The 14,703-nt window shown below is 46.2% G+C and overlaps 1 protein-coding gene across 38 annotated transcripts in view; it reads right to left on the bottom strand.

The window, feature by feature from the left end:
• The window catches only part of nrxn3a (neurexin 3a), a 2,002,176-nt gene that overhangs the window by 589,883 nt on the left and 1,397,590 nt on the right, over positions 1-14,703 (bottom strand). The gene's annotated exons all lie outside the window — the stretch shown is intronic.

Below are 14,703 nucleotides of genomic sequence, written 5' to 3' on the forward strand. Positions count from 1 at the left end.
ATAATCAACCTATTGACTAACCTGATGGTTACAATCTCCACGGTACGTGGTGTGGAAAACCTGGTGATGGAAAGCTTTGGGAATCATGGTTCTAAACTCATCTCTTCTTCCCTGACAATGATGCACTCACCACCCTTCATGATCCCAATAACATGTCCCAGAATGAATAAACACTGCATATCCATTCCATCACATCGCTGGTCAATAAAAATCACAGCCAACTCTGCTACTTACTTCTGGGCTTCCATTCCCCAAAATATCTCATGGGTGCATCTTTTACTTTGGTTCTGAGCTGGCACTACTCACAGAATGACCATTTAGCCCAACATATTATGTCTTTAGTGGAGTATTCTGTAGCAACTGGTTTTGGTTTTTGTTCAGCGTTTTACTCATGAAGGCCCTTCTTTCCTATATTGCTTCATGGGACATGGGTATCGCTAGCTGCATCAGCATTTATTGCCCACCCCCTATTGCCCCCATCAGATGATGGTGGTGAACTGCCTTCTTGAGCCATTACAATCCATGTCTGTCAGTGAAGGCCATGGAAGGATTATTCACGGACAATATGAAATCCAGGGAGTGAATTTTCCCATACTCTGTGTGAGCGGGGGAATTCGGGGGATGGTGTATGTTTGTAAGCTGATGAACAAGAAGCTGCAGTTCAATCAATGAACACCCGCCAATCTTCATTTTCCATGGATACTTCAGATTCTACTCTACGGCCACACCCTCTGGATTAATAATAGTCCAATGATAGAGGGGGAAATAAACAGTAAATGTTTTCTGTGGCCACTGGTACATACTAACAGTTAGAGAAGTGAACATGCACATGTTTGTGTATAAAACTGCTAGCTCAATGTCAGCTCCTAGACTGAGTAGAACCCTTGACACTCCTGTTTATACCTATCAGCTAGGACTCTGCGATTGGACCAGATTAATACCCCAATCAGGGAACTCATATTCTATGAGAGCCACCTGGCTGACATTGTTCCAACCATTACAAGTCTGGTGTCACATGCAGACCAGACTCGGTAAGAACGGCAGATTTCCTTCCCGAAAGAAAAGGGTCGTATAATCACATATATTAGTGACTGGGTAGTGTAATCACATATATTAGTTTCAATGTGATTTGATGATATAGTCATGTGTACCAACATGGTACCTGGACACAGTTGGATAGCGATAGGGGTGAGTAAATCTGTAATCTTTTGATTAGAAATTATAATTTGTTAGAAGAGTCGATTAGAAGCCAGTTATCTCGAATAATGGTCTGAACCCTTTGGCTTTGGAATAGTTTTGAACTGCATGCCATTTTCCCGAGATGTACATGGTTAAATATTTAAACAAATGAGTCTTGTCTGAGGGGAAAGAAAGGGTAAGACTCACCCTTTCACCACCTCTCACTGGCCCTCTTCCTCCTCACAGTGTGTTACCTCATCAGTTTATTTTTAAATGTCAAGGTGTGGGCGTTGGGGGGGGGGACGTTGGCAGGAAGAGGTAAAGAGTGAGAGGACTGAAATGTTAAATGGGACTTAAGCTCCAATGAAATGCTATCACCCCAACCCAGCTGTCAACTCTGTGGGTAGCTCAGAGATAGAAGGTGGTGGGCTTTGACTCCACCACAATAACATAGGTGTAAAAATCTTGGCTGACAGCCCCCCAGAGCAGATGTGCGGAAGTGCTGCACTGTCGGAAGTGCTGCACTGTCAGAGGTGCCATCGTTCGGGCGAGGTGACAGACTGGCACCCATCTTCCTACCCTCCCAGGTGGGTGTAAAATGAAAATCGTAGCACCAGATCGGAAGCAAGATTCAGACATCCTGCTCAATATTTATCACTCATTATATCATTGCTTTTTATTGTGGGAGCTGACTGAGTGTAAAAGCAGTGTCAGAGTGAATCCTGGCTTGGGAGGCAGTGAGGACTCATGCTCTAGGGTTGGCAGGCACAGATTGAAACTTATCGTCACTTTTAATCATTGTGGACCTTTTCACAGTTTCATGCTAATCTGTATTCTTTTTAGTCTGTAACAACAGTATATTTTTAACTCTGTAAGATTTGTACCTAAGATGGTGCCATTAAAAAGCAGCCATTGTAAAAACTTTTCACAATGCTCCTGTAATTCTGTACTGGAGTGCATGTGATAATAAAGGATATTCTTCAAAAAAAATTGGATGAGGTTCTTTCTGTGTCAAAGCAGTGGCTGCACTTCAGGAGTACTTTTGTGGCTGGCATTCACATAGGGTAAGGTGCTATATAAATGCAAGTCCTCCCTGCCACTCCACAGTACTTGGGAACTTGCTTAGTACATTTGATGGTTTGAATCCAAGGCTTGGTCAGCGCCCAAATTATACGACCAATCCACAATGTGAACCAGCAAGAGCTGATCCCGGGGAGTTGGGGGAGGAGGGGGTGGGAGCTGAAGATAAGAGAAAGAAACCCTGAGGGAAGCGACTAGGAAGCCACCAACATTAAGTGGCTGGAGAGTCTCAGATGGGAGCCTGGTGCTGTGTCCTTCCCTGGGGAGGTGGAGGCACTGGTGTTGGACTGGGGTGGACAGGTTATAGTCCGACAGGTTCACCTGACAAAGGAGCAGCTTGTGATTTCAGTCCTGCTGGGACTATAACCTGGTGTCATGTGACTTCTGACTTCCCTGGGGAGGCAGGGGAAACACGCTTAGGTGAGGAAACAACAGGAACTGGAAACTCTTGTGGGCCTTTCACGCCCTCAGCAGGAGAATGTGCGCACGCTCACACACCAAGTGCAAACAAATGGCTCAGTGACAGACAGCAAATGCATAAAGCAGCTTTCAAAGCTCTGCCGGTAGTCAGTGCTGCATGAGGCAGAAGAGTTCATCGTCGATGTAGGGCCATTGATACTCAGTCTGCTGACCCAATTAGCTTTGGGCAATCTGCTTCTCTCGCTTAAAGGGATATTCCCCCGTCTCCCCTTCCTTTTACTGGACAGCAGATACCACATAGAAGCATGGAAAATAGCAGTAGGAGAAAGCCATTCAGCCCATCATGACTTGATCCTTTGCCACAATGCCATGCTCTCCCTTCTCCCCTTTGCATTGTGGGTCAACCCTGCAGCAGTTCAAGAAGGCAGCTCACCACCACCTTCTCAAGGGGTAACTAGGGACAGGCCATAAATGCTGGCCCAGCCAGCGATGCCCACATCCCCCCACTCCCCTTGGCATATTTAATATCTATTTTTGTTGACATCAGCTATGAAAAAAACTCATTTAGATACCCCTTTCTGTTATTCTTTTCACCTTATTTATGCCTCCTGCCAAAGAAAGCTAATTTTGAGCCTGCACTCCCATTACCCGCCCCCTCCAAGCCCTCTCCCCTTTCTCCAAGGAGCTGGTTGCTGGCAGCTATTGTTTCAGCAGGTCCTCCTGGCCTTTCTGCATTGCTTTAGCCTATTCTGTGGCACCCAGTAGAGGGGGCAGGATGGTTCAGCTGGCCAGTTTGCAATGCACAGCAACACCTAACAATTCCCACACTGGTTGGAGTTACCAAAGGAGGATTCTTCATCTCAATTTCTCCCTGGTGACCCTCAGATTAAAGGCCCACTGGTTGTTCTCTCATGAGAGAGCACCCCATTGGTCCGGTGAGACTGTGGTGGCTTTACCTTTTAGTTTTGATCACAAATGGCATCCCCTCTTGTGGTTGTTCCTGGTATTACCTACCACCAACAACCCTCCACAATCCTCAAGTTCGCATCCTTTCTTTCAAATACCTCCTCCCGACCTGTTGCCTCCTCTAGCTCCGTAACCTTTTGGTATAGCTGCCCTCCTCTGACACTTTCCCAGTTCTCATTGCTCCATCATTAATGGTTAATTCTTCAGCTGATTGGACGCAGGGCTCTGGAATTACTCCCTTACTATCATGTCGAACTTTTAACTTTTCTCTTTATTTTTCTATTTTTGTACCTAATCTATTTTAGTACCTAAGATTTCTACTGAGGTGCTTTGTACCTAAGATGGTGCCTTATGTGCCGACATTGTACACAGTTCACTGCATTCTTGCACTTTCTACTTGGGTACATGTGACAATAAACTTAATTCTCATTCTAATAAATCTTTCTGCCTCTCTATCATTGCCTCCTTCTTTAAGGCATTCCATGTCAGCTACTTGTCCTAAGTAGTTCCTTATCTCCTGCTGCAAAGGACTGGATTTTGTTGGATTAAAAATGCGACTCAAGTGCAAGTTGTTGATGGTTGTTTTGTTTTCTTAACTGACCCCCACTGAAGGGCCACTGTGAATGTAATAATGAATGGGCCTGGCTGAGATAACTGAGTGCTGACCAGTGGATGAACCTTGCAGCAATGCAGATGTACTCAAGTTCAAACCCACAATCCATTGAGCATGTAAAATTAAGATCATCAAACACCGCAAAATCTATATAAATCGTATGAACCTTTCAACACTCACTGAGCACTGGACATTGATCCTGTGTAATTTCTTCAAGGAAACAGCAGAAGCATTTCAACATACCGTGCAAATTTATACACAATGTACTGAAGGTGGAGAGGTCTACGTACACACTAACTAATAGGAAACTGACAACACCACAGTCCTGGAAGATATTCACAGCGATCTCTGAACTCTGTCAAACAGTGAACATCAGCAGGCAAATGACAATGGACCCTCAATACCACTGGATACATGGCGGGGACAGGATGGATGATGGGGGTGGGAGAAATTAGCCCCAGTTTTTATTCCTGACTTCAGTTAAATTCTCCAGAAGTTTGTAAATGTTAGTCTGTAAGAATGTTTCTCTGTCTGCTCCCACTGAGTGTCACGGTGTGTGCTATCACAAAGTGTTCGCTGTGATCGATTGGAGTATGTTTATCAGACTGTATCTTTGGGTAATAACACAGTTCCTTTTTTTAAATTCGTTCATGGAATGTGGACATCACTAGCTAATTATTACCCCAAAATTGGAGTGTTGCAGTGTGCTGATCGTGTGTATGTGCTTTTCAGTGAATTCATGTGTACTTATCAAAGTGTATGTGTGTTTTTATCAGACTGTGTGTGTCTGTGTGTGTGTTTATCAGAGTGTGTGCGTGTGTGTCTGTGTGTGTTTATCAGAATGTGTGCATGTGTGTTTATCAGTGTGTGTTTATCAGAGTGTGTATGAGTGTGTGTGTATTTATCAGAATGTGTGTGTTTATCAGTGTGTGTGTGTCTCTGTGTGTTTATCGGTGTGTTTGTGTGTGTGTGTATGTGAAGGCATGCTTCTGTTGGACTGTGTATGTTTGTGTTTATCAGAGATTGTATATGTGAATGTGTGTATATGTTTATCAGAGTGTATTTATCAGGGAAGTAGGCATTCTTTTAATGAGTGTGCATATTTATTGGAGTGTGTCTTTATCAGAGTGTGAGATTTTGTATGTGTTTATTGGAGTCTGTTTATCTGCATGTGTGTGTTTATCGGAATACATGAACATGTGTGTCTATTGGAGTAAATGTATGTATGTGTGCATTTGTGGGCCTGTGTGTTTATTGGAATATATTTACATATGTATGGGTGTGTGCATGTGTTTACTGGAGTATATTTATGAACGTGTGTGTTTATTGGAGTATATGTATACATGTGTGTGTCTGTGTGCATGTGTGTTTATCAGAGTATATGTGAGTGTGTGTGTTTATTGGAGAATATGTATATATGTGTGTTTCTGTGTGCATGTATGTGTATTTATTGGAGTATGTGTGTTTGTGTGTGTGCGCTCTTATCAGAGTATATTTGTGTGTCTGCAAATTTCAGAAGAGATTGAAAAAGATCGCTGTCTGCAATGGAATTTTCCCAGCAAATGTGAGGGCAGGAAGATGGAAAAATTGTGATTGAAAGAAAATGGAAATCGAACAGTTTATATTGCTTCTAATTTTCAGGTTGAAGACATTTCCAAAAGCCCAGCAGATGAATGTCTCCAGTATCCTCTGGCTGTCCTATTCTGTGTTGGTAAAAATACTGCAGGCTGACAGGTGCAAATACATTGCCTGGACAACAATAGAGAAGGAAGTATAGAGTCTGCTGTGTACAGTATGAAAAAAAATGATCAAGGACCACATTATCCTTCTCTCTTCAGTCCAATTTGATAAGGAGGCGCTGACAAAACACTACAAGTTATTGCAGCCTCTTGGCTAATCAAACAGGTAATTTATCTTGAACTGGCATTTTCACTACCTCAAAGAGAGACAGCTCAGATAACATTGTTGTGAGAAGGGTACTGCAAACTCCAGCTTTTGGAAAGTGCACTGCATTTCAGGATTTGGAGCTATTTTGAAAGCGAGAGACTGCTCTGCCTGACCAGATTGTGTGGGTGGAGGTGATATCGTTAGATTTATACCCCTCCTAGGTATTGAGGCGATGGTTGGTGAAATGGGCAGAGGTTGGGGTTGACTTTGCTGTGACTCCTGGCAAGGTATTTCGCGAGAGTTCTGACATTAAGGACAAGGCAGTCTGCTTGATTGGCACCACACCCACAAACATTCACTCCCTCCAGCACCCATGCTCAGCAGCAGAATTGTGTACTATCCATGAGATGCACTTCAGAAATCCACCAAAGATCCTCAGACAGCATTTTCCAAACTCACCACCATTTACATCTCGAAGGACAAGGGCAGCAGATGCATGGGAACACCATGCCGTGCAAGTTCCCCTGCAAGCCACTCACCATCCTCTTTTGGTAATATATCTCCACTGTCACTGGGTCAAAATACCAGAATTATCTCCCTAACAGCATTGTGGGTCAACCTACAGCACATTGACTGCAGCGGTTCAAGCTCAGCACCACCTTCTCAAGGGGCAATTAGGGACAGGCAATAAATGCTGGTCCACCCAGCGACGCCCACATCCCATGAATGAACAATAAAAACATGTCTCTTCAAGTATTGTGGCCCTACCGTAGGTAGTCTGAACCGTACATATCTCCACACCAATATTTGAAAAGGATGTACTTTAAAAAGTCAAAAATAAATGGACCCACTTTGCAATTTGCTCAATTCATCGCCTGGTCTAGCACTGAACCCTTCTGACCTGGCAGACCCCAAGTCTGAGTATTTCTGATTAAAACATCAAAAAATAAAGCTGCCACAGCCATACCAGCCTACAGGGCCACTCTCTCATTCGGGACCGATGTCTGGAGGTGGTTTAACCTGATGGTCACCAGGCTTCTGGTGAGGGAGAAAGGTTCAGAAGGAGAGCCCTTCATGGTAATTGTAGGTGATGTGGGAATTGAACCCATGCTGCTGACATCAATTATGCAGTGCAATCCAGCTGTCCAACCAACTGAGCGAAGCAACCCCCATTTCTCCAGAAAGCCAAGTCAGGAAATTGAGGGTTATGGAGAAATGGCAGGGAAGTGGAGTTGAGATAATTAGATCAGCTCACTGAATTCTAGCGCAAAAATGAATGGGCCAAATAGCTTACTTCTGCTCCTACAGCTAACTGCCTGACTGAGGATGCTTGAGACCTTTCTTCAGAGGAGTCCAATCGGAATCAAATCATTAACGCTGACTCTCTCTCCCCAGATGCTGCTAGGCCGTGCTGAGTTTTTATTCAGCTCCTTGGACCTGTTCTGCCACTCTGTTCAATCACCGATGATTTATACCGTAACTCAATCTGTCCCCCTCCCTTTCCCCTCTCTTAGTACCCTTCTAATCAAAAATACTTGTTATCAAGGCTTTCAATAGTTCATTTGCTCAGGACTCTTGGAGGAGATCAAGATTTTTATAAGACTATAAGAAATAGGAACAGGAGGAGGCCATTCGGCCCATCAATAAGATCATGGCGGATCTCTTTGTGGGAGCTAGTGTTTTCTGACATGAATCCTAGTTACAATTTTAAGGTTATTCATCTTTGATTTGAACTCTCTCCAACATACATATAGCTAACTTGTATTAATAGGCCATTTTCCTTTTTCATTTTTGGGATGTGATCAATGATCTACGATTATCCACCTATAACTGCCCTCAGACAGAATGGCTTGCTAGGCCATTTCCAAGGGCAGTTAAGAGTATACATTTCCTCTTATTCCTTTCTACTCATGTCATGACACGGTGGCTCAGTGGTTAGCACTGCTGCCTTGCACCACCACATCCCAGGTTTGATTTCAGCCTTGAGTCTCTGTCTGCGCGGAGTTTGCACATTCTCTCTGTGAGTTGTGTGGCTTTCCTCTGGGTGCTCTGGTTTCCTCCCAAAATCCAAAGATGTGCAGGCTCAGTGGATTGGCCGTGCTAAGTTGCCCCTAGTGTCCAGGGATGTGGGATGATTGGGTGGGATGCTCCTTGGAAGGTCAGTGTTGGCTTGATGGGCCAAATGGCCCTGCTTCCACACTGTGGGGATTCTAACCTCTCCTCAAATATACCTTTATTATTCACCACAACCACTCCCTGCCAGTTCCACAATCTCATCGCTCTGAGTGAAGACATCTCTTTCAAATTCCCCACTGGATTTATTAGTGATACCCTGTATTTATATTTGTGTTGATACATATCATCAAATGTTTGCAAAATTTCTGTTTTTGAACAAACATTAAAACGTCAGTGCTATTAAATGGCGTGCAGTGTAATTATCTATGAGTTCCAATATTTTTCATATTGGTTGGGCTCATTAACAGAGCTCCCAAATTAACATATGGTAATCAGACCTTATTAAGTATAATACTTAATTTAAAGCTAATGACTTAAGCATGCCACCTGTCTTTATCACTGCGGCAGAGAGAGAAAAAAAATGAGTTAAAAAAAAGAGGCAAGAGACAAGGAGTAAGAGAGAGAGAGAGAGAAAGAGAACGCAGTCTGTAAAGTTTAGATTTGGAGAAACATGGATATGCTTTAAAATTGCAACTAAAGAATCAAAGAGATGCGTGTGTAACAGCTTTCAGATATAGAGTCATAGAGATGCACAGCATGGAAACAGACCCTTCTCTGGATGTATTTACAGTCAGCAGAAAACTGTCGCCACTGTTATAATATTGGAGATGTGGGAACTCACGGGGAGATGGTGGTCTAGTGGTGTTATCACTGGGCTACCACACCGCCCTGTGGCCCAACATTTCAACTCCCCCTCCCACTCTGCCGAGGACATGGAGGTCCTGGGTCTCCTTCACCGCCGCTCCCTCACCACCAGACGCCTGGAGGAAGAACGCCTCATCTTCCGCCTCGGAACACTTCAACCCCAGGGCATCAATGTGGACTTCAACAGTTTCTTCATTTCCCCTTCCCCCACCTCACCCCAGTTCCAAACTTCCAGCTCAGCACTGTCCCCATGACTTGTCCTACCTGCCTATCTTCTTTTCCACCTATCCACTCCACCCTCCTCCTTGACCTATCACCTTCATCCCCTCCCCCACTCGCCTATTGTACTCTATGCTACTTTCTCCCCACCCCCACCCTCCTCTAGCTTATCTCTCCACGCTTCAGGCTCTCTGCCTTTATTCCTGATGAAGGGCTTTTGCCCGAAACGTCGATTTTACTGCTCCTCGGATGCTGCCTGAACTGCTGTGCCCTTCCAGCACCACTAATCCAGAATCTGGTTTCCAGCATCTGCAGTCATTGTTTTTACCTATTAATCCAGAAGCTCAGCTAATGTTCTGGGGACCCAGGTTCAAAACCCACCATTGCCTACATCCCGATAAGGATGCTTTTTACAGTTTAGAGAATCCCTAACAGGACTGGAGAGATCAGAGACTAACCAACTGAGGCAAAGAAACAATTCTTCATCCAAAGGCAAGTGATCCTGTGGAATCGTCTACTACAGAATAAGTCACTGAATATATTCAAAAAAGAGATAGATAAGCATCTATTTGAAAGGCATCTAGGCATATGGAGAGAAAGCAGGACTATGGCTTTGAGAGAGAGGAATAGGCTCAATGTGCTGAATGGTTTCTTCCTTCTCTTAGTGTCTGTGACTTAGTCGTAGAACAAAAAGCAGACCTCCAAAATGAACAAATAGTTCTAATGTAGACATTATCTTCAACGCTGCTTCTGCATTCAAAGCCTGGTAACAGAGTGAATGTCTGAGAAATTGTAGCTAACGGCAGTTAATATCAGGATAACGAGCGAGAAAATTATGAGTACAGTGTAGTTTTGGGCCCCATATCTAAGGAAGGATGTGCTGGCATTGGAGGGAGTCCAGAGGAGGTTTATATGAATAATCCCAGCGAGGAAGGGCTTGTCATGTGAGGTACAGTCAAGGACTTTGGGGTCTATATTTGATGGAGTTTTGAAGGATGAGGGGAGTTCTGAAACATGCTGAGAGGCCTGGACAGAGTGGATGTGGAGAAGAGGTCTTCTACTAGTGGGAGAGATGAAGACCCAAAGACACAGGATTGAAGGGATGGCCCTTTAGAACTGAGATCAGGGGGACGTTCCACAGCTCGAGGGTGGTGAATCTGTGGAACTCATTGCGCAGAGAGCTGTGTAGGCCAAGTCATTTTTAATAAAATGTTGTATTTTGTGGTTTGGTCACTATACGATGGCAGTTCTTCCTGTTAACTAGGGAACTCCTTGCCTTAGAGAGAGGACAATAAAGGTGTAGGAGACAGGGGCAGGGTGTTATCCTATGAAGTGGTTTGGAGTGGACCAGACCTATATACCCTGGAGTTTACAGGAATCAGAAGTCATCCTATTGGAACATATAAAATTCTTCCCAGGCATGACAGGGTATATACCAAAAAGGCATTTCTCCTGGCTGGCCAATTTAGAAAACACAATCTCTGAATATGGTGTTGGCCATTTAGTGTCATAGAGTCATAGAGATGTACACCATGGAAACAGACTCTTCATTCTAACTCGTCCATGCCAACCAGATATCCCAACCCAATCTAGTCTCATTTGTCAGCATTTCACCCATATCCCTCTCAACCCTTCCTATTCACACATCCATCGAGATACCTTTTAAATGCTGTATATGTACCAGCCTCCACCACTTCCTCTGGCAGTTCATGCCTTACACATCACCCTCTATGTGAAAAAGTTTCCCCTTAGGTCTCTTTTATATCTTTCTCCTCTCACCCTAAACCTATGCCCTCTAGTTCTGGACTTCCCCACCCCAGGGAAAATACCTTATCTATTTACCCTATCCATGGCCCTCATGATTTTATAAACCTCTATGAGGTCACCCCACAGCCTCCGATGCTCCAGGGAAATCAGCCCCCGTCTATTCAGCCTTTCCCTTATAGCTCAAACACTCCAACCCTGGCAACATCCTGGTAAATCTTTTCTGAACCCTTTCAAGTTACACAACATTCTTCCAATAGGGCAGAAACAGAGAGAAATTTCACTGATGGTAAAGTTGTGAACCTTCCTACACCTTGGAAAGGTCAATGCTCAATCATTGAGCATATTGAAGACAGAAGTGAATAGATGTTCGGCTACTGAGGGAATAGGTTGGGGTGCTGAGACTCGAACCAGCAAAAAACTCTTTCACATCACTCCTGATGAAGGAGCAGCATTCCAAAAGTGTGTGATTTTAACCCGGTGCCGTGTAACTTCTGACTTGCATCATTTCAAAGAATAGTTAAGTCAATCCCATCACTGTGGATCTGGAATCACCCAGAGGACAGTAGCTTTCTTTTACCAGGAGTAAGCCAGGGATGGTGATTTCACAGTAATCATTGGTAGCTTCATTGTCACTATAACTGAGACATGTTTGACAGAGTCATAGAGTCACAGAGATGCACAGCATGGAAACAGACCCTTCGGTCCAACCCGTCCATGCCGACCAGATATCCCAACCCAATCTAGTCCCACCTGCCAGCACCCGGCCCATATCCCTCCAAACCCTTCCTATTCATATACTCATCCAAATGCCACTTAAATATTGCAATTGTACCAGTCTCCACCACTTCCTCTGGTAGCTCATTCCATACACGTACCACACTCTGTGTGAAAAGGTTGCCTCTTAGGTCTATTTTCGATCTTTCCCCTCTCACCCTAAACCTATACCCTCTAGTTCTGGACTCCCCCACCCCAGGGAAAAGACTTTGCCTATTTACCCTATCCATGCCCCTCATAATTTTGTAAACCTCTCTAAGATCACCCCTCAGCCTCCGACGTTTCAGTGAAAACAGCCCCAGCCTGATCAGCCTCTCCCTATAGCTCAAATCCTCCAACACTGGCAACATCCTTGTAAATCTTTTCTGAACCCTTTCAAGTTTCACAACATCTTTCCGATAGGAAGGAGACCAGAATTACATGGAATATTCCAACAGTGGCCGAACCAATGTCCTGTACAGCTGCAACATGACCTCCTAACACCAGTACTCAATACTCTGACCAATAAAGGAAAGCATACCAAACGCCTTCTTCACTATCCTATCTACCAGCGACTCCACTTTCAAAGAGTTATGAACCTGCATTCCAAGGTCTCTTTGTTCAGCAACACTCTCTAGGATCTTACCATTATGTTGACTTGTTGAATTTAGGTTTCACCAGCTGCTGTGATAGTTCAAGATGGCAGCACAGTACGACACTCAGCTGGAGCTCGTCTGCTCGCCAGTTCATTTTCCTGATTTTTTCCTCCTCTTTGTAGCTTCTTTATTTCTACCCCACCACTGCCTCCAACATTTGACAGCTCTGCCTTACCAGGAGGGTGGAGCTGAGGGAATGGGTCACAGCTGAAGCCTGGGCAGGAGCAGAGTGCATGGGCCAAGACCCTTAGAGGAGCGAGCTTGGGACAAGACCAACCAAGGAGTGAGAACAGGCCGAGACATGCAGAGGAGTGAGCATGGGCTGAGACACACAGAGGAGTGAGAACGGGCCGAGACACACAGAGGAGTGAGAACAGGCCAAGACACACAGAGGAGTGAGCATGGGCTGAGACACACAGAGGAGTGAGAACAGGCCGAGACACACAGAGGAGTGAGAACAGGCCGAGACACACAGAGGAGTGAGAACGGGCTGAGACACATAGAGGAGTGAGAACAGGCCGAGACACACAGAGGAGTGAGAACAGGCCGAGACACACAGAGGAGTGAGGACAGGCCGAGACACACGGAGGAGTGAGAACGGGCCGAGACACACAGAGGACTGAGGACAGGCGGAGACACACAGAGGAGTGAGAACAGGCCGAGACACACAGAGGAGTGAGGACAGGCCGAGACACACAGAGGAGTGAGAATGGGCTGAGACACACAGAGGAGTGAGAACAGGCCGAGACACACAGAGGAGTGAGGACGGGCTGAGACACACAGAGGAGTGAGAACAGGCCGAGACACACAGAGGAGAGAGGACAGGCCGAGACACACAGAGGAGTGAGAACGGGCTGAGACACACAGAGGAGTGAGAAAAGGCCGAGACACACAGAGGAGTGAGAACGGGCTGAGACACACAGAGGAGTGAGCCAGGGCCGAGACACACAGAGGAGTGAGAACGGGCCGAGACACACAGAGGAGTGAGCCAGGGCTGAGACACACAGTGGAGTGAGCCAGGGCCGAGACACACAGAGGATTGAGAACAGGCTGAGACACACAGAGGAGTGAGAACAGGCCGAGACACACAGAGGATTGAGCACGGGCTGAGACACACAGAGGAGTGAGAACGGGCTGAGACACACAGAGGAGTGAGAACACGCCGAGACACACAGAGGAGTGAGGACGGGCTGAGACACACAGAGGAGTGAGAACAGGCCGAGACACACAGAGGAGAGGGCATGGGCTGAGACACACAGAGGAGTGAGAACAGGCCGAGACACACAGAGGAGTGAGAACGGGCTGAGACACACAGAGGAGTGAGAACAGGCCGAGACACACAGAGGAGTGAGAACAGGCCGAGACACACAGAGGAGTGAGAACAGGCCGAGACACACAGAGGAGTGAGAACAGGCCGAGACACACAGAGGAGTGAGAACAGGCCGAGACACACAGAGGAGTGAGAACAGGCCGAGACACACAGAGGAGTGAGAACAGGCCGAGACACACAGAGGAGTGAGAACAGGCCGAGACACACAGAGGAGTGAGAACAGGCCGAGACACACAGAGGAGTGAGAACAGGCCGAGACACACAGAGGAGTGAGAACGGGCTGAGACACACAGAGGAGTGAGAACAGGCCGAGACACACAGAGGATTGAGCACGGGCTGAGACACACAGAGGAGTGAGAACAGGCCGAGACACACAGAGGATTGAGCACGGGCTGAGACACACAGAGGAGTGAGAACAGGCCGAGACACACAGAGGATTGAGCACGGGCTGAGACACACAGAGGAGTGAGAACAGGCCGAGACACACAGAGGATTGAGCACGGGCTGAGACACACAGAGGAGTGAGAACAGGCCGAGACACACAGAGGATTGAGCACGGGCTGAGACACACAGAGGAGTGAGAACAGGCCGAGACACACAGAGGATTGAGCACGGGCTGAGACACACAGAGGAGTGAGAACAGGCCGAGACACACAGAGGATTGAGCACGGGCTGAGACACACAGAGGAGTGAGAACAGGCCGAGACACACAGAGGATTGAGCACGGGCTGAGACACACAGAGGAGTGAGAACAGGCCGAGACACACAGAGGATTGAGCACGGGCTGAGACACACAGAGGAGTGAGAACAGGCCGAGACACACAGAGGATTGAGCACGGGCTGAGACACACAGAGGAGTGAGAACAGGCCGAGACACACAGAGGATTGAGCACGGGCTGAGACACACAGAGGAGTGAGAACAGGCCGAGACACACAGAGGAGTGAGAACGGGC

Source organism: Chiloscyllium plagiosum, chromosome 10, assembly GCF_004010195.1.
Source record: "Chiloscyllium plagiosum isolate BGI_BamShark_2017 chromosome 10, ASM401019v2, whole genome shotgun sequence".
In the NCBI taxonomy this organism is placed as follows: Eukaryota; Metazoa; Chordata; class Chondrichthyes; order Orectolobiformes; family Hemiscylliidae; genus Chiloscyllium; species Chiloscyllium plagiosum.